Raw genomic sequence first — 5,940 nt, 5'->3', positions numbered from 1 at the left:
TGCAGCACAGGGTGCGGCCCACGGGACGGGTGAGGGCCCACTTCCCTCCCCACCCCCATGCTCAGCACCACCTTGTAACACAACCCCGCTGCCAGCCTGGGGCCCGTGCCGACTCCAGCCTTGCCTGGCAGGGCTGCACCTCTGGGCTGCCCAGCGCACGAGCTCTGGGCGACCAGCAGCAGCCAACTCTGCCCTGCGTGGCAAGTGGTGGGGCCACAGCTGCTGCCACTGATGGGCAAGCCTGGAGCTGGCATGGAGCCCAGGCTGGCAGTGGGCCGGGTTACAAGCTAGGGCTGAGTGGGGGGAAAAGCAGCCCCTTGCTCGCCCTGTGGCCCGCCCCACTGTAGCTGCTTGCAGCTCGCCTGAGGCTGCCTGTGCCTGCTCCAGACAGCCCCTCATGGGCTGCAAGCACCTGCAGCAGGGAGCGCCGGCCATGGGGCAGATGAGGGGCCACTTTTCCCAGCGCTCAGTACCAGCTTCCTCTCTGCTGGTGAGCAGGGGATCGGGGCTGTGCACTGCCCCCCGCTTGTACTGTGGGGCACTGGGAGTGAGCAGGTGCGGAAGCCAGTGGGAGCATGGGGCCCATGCCGGTGTCCCGGGGCCAGTGCTGGCAGGGCCCAGAGCAGAGTGGCAGGAGCACAGGGTCCTGGCCGGCACTGGCCCCACGGGCTGGATAGAATTTTCTAAAATTTTTTAGGGGCCCCGCGGGCTGGATAGAATGGCCTCGCGGGCCAGATGCAGCCCGCAGGCTATATTTTGCCCACCCCTGCCCTAGGCTGTGATCTGCAACATGTATCATTTCACTTCTGCTGGATTGCAACCTCTCAGTCCAGTCAGAGGAAGAACACGGCTCTTCCTAGAGCAGGCCTGTCACTAGAGTATCAGTCAATCAAATTGCTTGTTTCCCCATTTGTTGGCGGGGGATGTAATCTGCTGCAGCCCTTTGTGTGGTTCCAGTGTACCACCTACTCTGTACCTATATGCATAGCCACTCAGCAGTGCACGAGGATGGAGAGCAAAAGCAGCCCAGTGGAAGCTACTGTCCCTCCTACATAATCTAGTGATGTGGACAATCCTTGTAAAAGAATAACAGACTTTGTATCCCCCTTAATTCCTTGCATTGGTGTATAGCAGGGATCCCCCACTAAGCCTTTGTTGGATGATGATTGGCCCACAAAGAACAAAACAAGAATTTGAGCTTAAGAAAGTTGCAGACTTCTTTTGCTCATTGATGCTGTCTTTGGTGTAGCACAAAACAAGCAATTTCTGGAATGATTGAAGCACTTTGCCTTATATATACTCCTCCAGATAGATTTAATCTCGCAAGTCCACTGCCAGTTGTGGCAAATGAAGAAATGGTGAGAAACTGTTAAGGAAGAACTGTAAGAATCAATGTGTTCATGTAAGGTGTCTAATTAAACCTGAGGAAAGGTCCAATAATAGCCACAAGCAGCCATTCAAGGGAGAGTTGCATTCTTGCTAAACACTGTTGAGTCTGCATTTGCAAATAAAGCTGTCCGAGTTGCTGATAATGCTGTCCCAGAATGTGGAGGAGAGGACAATGGGACCTGTGCCATTTGCTCAGTCAATGAAAATAACATGAAAAAGATTAGAGGTCTTCCTAGTTGTTATTATTGTAAGCTCCTGGCTTACTAAGCAGAGTATTTAAACCCTTAGAAAGAGCTGGAACTTAATGCATCTCATGATGGAAGTTCAAAAATTCTTCCACAACCATTGTGAGCTTCACAATTGGTTGACAGAAATAATGGGATTGATGCTTCCTGTTGGCACTCAGTGTAACTCGCTGGGGGATGGTGCGTGTATTTTTATTCAAGGGGCACACAAGTATGCTACAATTTACACTGAGCAGGAGGATGACTTTGAAACATAGCACTTGTTTCACATATCAAGGGACTCCAGTGGGGTGCTAAACTCACATAGCAATTGCAGGACTTTCCAGAGAATTTGATTGATCATGGACTGATGATGATACAGTAGCAGACTTGTAAATTTAGTTTGGTCTAATTAGCAACAAAAGCTGCTCGGCAGAAAATCACAAAAACAGTTCACAGAATAGAAGAAACTTTTCTGTTACTGAACCAATGTGACTGACCTCCAAACTCAAGGTCAGAGGCTAAACCCTGAACAAGACAGGGCTGAAACATGGCAGATAGGATGTAATCCCAAATTCTGTTCTTCTCATATCATTGTCTTTTCTTGCTCTTTACGAAAACCAGTATGAAGAAACCACATGGAAACAACGGCCTGGTATAACCACGTTTATTAAATTCATGCAAACTTGTAAGGCTTAGCTACACACCCTAGCTTAGTGATTCTCAGCTAGGGTACCATGGCACCCTGGGGTGCCTTGATCTTTTCAAGGGTGTCGTGCAGTGTTAGCACTATTAGGGGTGCAAACATGATTCACAGGATTAACACGGAGATTTCAAACAGGAATTCATAGTGTAAAACCATTCTGACCTGTTGTGGTCTTTTTGAGTTCTTTGCAACAGAAAAATTGCTTTATTATTTTTCCTTGGTCAAAAACAAGTAAAAACTAAGAGCTGGCCTTTTCTGAGGGGTGCCTTGGATCTAGAAGGGCTGAGGACCACTGCTTTACCTTGTTTCTTTTAGCATCTAACAGAACACAGTGAACACCACATGGGGGTTCACAAACTGTATAAAAGGAAGTTTTTATTCTTGTATGCTGCACTCATGTAAAGATGAACAGTCAGATTTTTACTTAAATCTGTCTTTGCAGATGAAGCTTTGTTGTTTTCATCAACATAATGGTACATAATTGAAATGAAATATAACAGAAGACAAAATAGTATTGAATACACAAAGTTGTAATTTGTTTAGATCAGTGATTTTTTTCAGCTGAGGTGCCATGGTATCCTTGGGTTCCATGAGATCCTTTTAAGAGTGATGCAAGGATGCCATGCTATATTAGCGCTGTTAGGTGTGCAAACACCCATGCATAGTGTAAACTCAAAGATTTCCAATAGGAATCCATAGTGTCAAAAACCTTCTGACCTGTTGGGGTCTTTCTGAGCTTTTACAACAGAAGATTGCTCTACTATTTTTCATAGTCAAAACATGGTGAAAGCTTAAGACCTGGAATTTTCCAAGGAGTGCCTTAAGTTTAACATAGGGTGTCTTGAGTCTAAAAAAGTTGAGAACCACTTGTTTCCACTCCTCTAACCAATTAAGTTTGCTTATAGCCTGTTCAAACTGGGTTGGTTATTATAACCACTAGACTAGGTGCTGGAATAGCAAAGAAGATAGCAACAGCATTGCCAACTTTTGCAATTGTTTTTACAGAATCTTACCTTATTGCTTTTGTTTCTTAAAACTCCCTGCTCCTAGATTCATGTGAATACATGTCTCTTAGCTTTTATTTATTTTATTATAAAAAAAAAAAGTAAGGTTCTTACCCCATGCAATTGGGGAAAAGCATGATCCGTGAGCAGCCTAAGGGCTGTGATGAGAAGCAGAAAAAAGAACCCAAAATGTATTTCAACGAAACTTGTGATTCTTCTTTTTGGAATGGTTTCTGAACAGACTGAGTTGGCAGTTCTGTAGCAAAAGTGTGCAAGTATCTAGAACAGATACAGGAGTAGTAGGTGTAACATACTAATGGCTTGATGTTTGTGGTGTTGCATTTTACCTAGAGAATGGGCTTCTGCAGAGAGCAACATGAACTGTATTTTCTGCATTCCATTTCCTAAAATGAGCTTTGCTTTCAAAAAGGAAAGCCTTTTGGTTTCTGAAATTATAACTCTCCCAATATTGTTCTACATCCAGCCTCTCTTTCAAGGCATTTATTGATCCCTATTATTTTGCATCTAAATTCTTTACCAATTTCCAATGCATTTATCCTCATGCTGTTGCCTTATGAGGCAGGGTAGTGCTGTTATCCCCATTGTACAGATGTGAAACTGGGGTACAGAGAGACTGAACGATTTGCCTAAGGTTGCTTATGGAGTCTATGGCAGAGGTAAATGTTGAACTGAGATCTTAGGCTAGTATCCTGCCCACTTTAGCCTTCTTCCTATCTGAGGAGTGCTGTGGTGTCTGTAATGTACTATGCTGTCCATCTTCTATGTGGAACTGTAGGTTATGTGTTACCATGCCACCTGAGCCCCAGTGTCCATTGGGGTAGCATGGACATTCTGTAGCCAACAGCATGCTGCTGTCATGCCTGGCTGCCTTTGGCTCTTCAGCCTGGAGGGCCAGCTGGCAGTTTAGAGCTGAGTGAGAGGGTGAGCTGCTGGCATGAGTCTGGAGCAAGGCTTGAATTTACACCTCCAGAGCTGTAGCAACAGCTTTAGCTGCTTTGCTACAGTGCCCTCTCAGCTGTGTAGTTCTTGCATAAGCATCCTGCCAGGTCAGATCTGTGTCTGTATTGTCCTTTGCTGGCCTGGTAGTCCCAGATGAGAAAAGCACTACAGCACATGCAGGAGTGCCCTGATCTCAGGACAACTCTGATATCTGTGCATGAATAGAGACACTTCATTGTTCTGAGACCAGACTGTCAGCTATGGGGATGTGGTATGTTGGCCTAGGGCAGGTAGCATGTAAATAAAGATATCTGTGAGCTTTTCATGCTGACAGCACAGGTACAGAGCAGGGAGAAGAGGGGCCTGACTCTGTCTTCTTCTACCAGCATCATCCCACTGGTGTCAAGGGAGTTGCACCTAGTTTACACTAGCCCTTTTACGACCAGGTGACCTGTCACTTGGACAAGGGGGGAGAGATTGATGTCATATATCTTGACTTTAAAAAAGCCTTTGATCTGGTATCTCATGATCACCTCTTGGCAAAACTGGCTAACTGCGGCCTCAACCTCACCACAATCTGCTGGCTGGGGAATCGGCTCCGTGGCAGGACCCAGAGGGTGGTGGTTGACAGAAACCGATCGTCTTGGTGTGTGGTGACCAGTGGGGTCCCTCAAGGCTCTGTCCTAGGGCCTATACTGTTTAACATCTTCATCAATGATGTACACACTGGTGTCAGAAGCAGACTGGCCAAGTTTGCCGAAGACACCAAACTCTGGGTTAAAGCGTCCACACCTGAGGACAGGAGGGTGATCCAAGCAGATCTTGACAGGCTCATGAAATGGACGAATGAGAACCTGATGGTGTTCAACACCGAAAAATGCAAGGTTCTCCACTTTGGGAGGAAAAATGCGCAGCATGCTTATAGGCTCGGCAGTGCTATGCTGGTTAGCACTTACAGATGAAAGGGACTTGGGGGTCATGATTGACCACAAGATGAACATGAGCCGTCAGCGTGATGCTGCAGCTAGTAAAGCAAGCAAAACGCTGGCTTGCATCCATAGATGCTTCTCAAGCAAATCCTGGGACGTCATTCTCCCATTGTACTCGGCCTTGGTAAGGCCGCAGCTGGAGTACTGTGTTCAGTTTTGGGCTCCACAATTCAAAAAGGATGTGGAGAAGCTTGAGAGAGTGCAGAGGAGAGCCACACACTTGATCAGAGATCAGGAATACAGACCTTACGATGAGAGGCTAAGAGCTATGGTACTCTTCAGCTTGGAAAAGCTCAGGCTCAGGGGTGATCTGGTGGCCACCTATAAGTTTATCAGGGGTGGCTATCAGGATCTGGTGGAATGTTTGTTCACCAGACCACCCCAAGGGATGACAAGATCGAACGGTCACAAACTCCGCTGCAACCGATTCAGGCTGGACATAAGGAAGAACTTCTTTACTGTCTGAACCCCCAAGGTTTGAAATAGACTGCCACCGGAGGCAATTCAAGCACCCGGGGGCAGGGGGCTGGACTCGATGATCCTCCCGGGTCCCTTCCAGCCCGAATGTCTATGAAATCTATGAATGGGGCCTGGTATGTCTAATCATGCAAATCCAGTGTAGACTGACTGCAAACCAAGTGGAGCGTGGGAAAGATGCAAAGCCCTTC

At 46.8% G+C, this 5,940-nt stretch overlaps 1 protein-coding gene across 6 annotated transcripts in view; it reads left to right on the top strand.

The window, feature by feature from the left end:
• The window catches only part of DGKK (diacylglycerol kinase kappa), a 174,556-nt gene that overhangs the window by 94,518 nt on the left and 74,098 nt on the right, over positions 1-5,940 (top strand). The gene's annotated exons all lie outside the window — the stretch shown is intronic.

Source organism: Alligator sinensis, unplaced genomic scaffold (genome assembly GCF_000455745.1).
Source record: "Alligator sinensis unplaced genomic scaffold, ASM45574v1 scaffold619_1, whole genome shotgun sequence".
NCBI classification, from domain to species: Eukaryota; Metazoa; Chordata; order Crocodylia; family Alligatoridae; genus Alligator; species Alligator sinensis.
The sequence above is the reverse complement of the archived record's forward strand: the minus strand, read 5'-3'. Positions and strand labels throughout refer to the sequence as shown.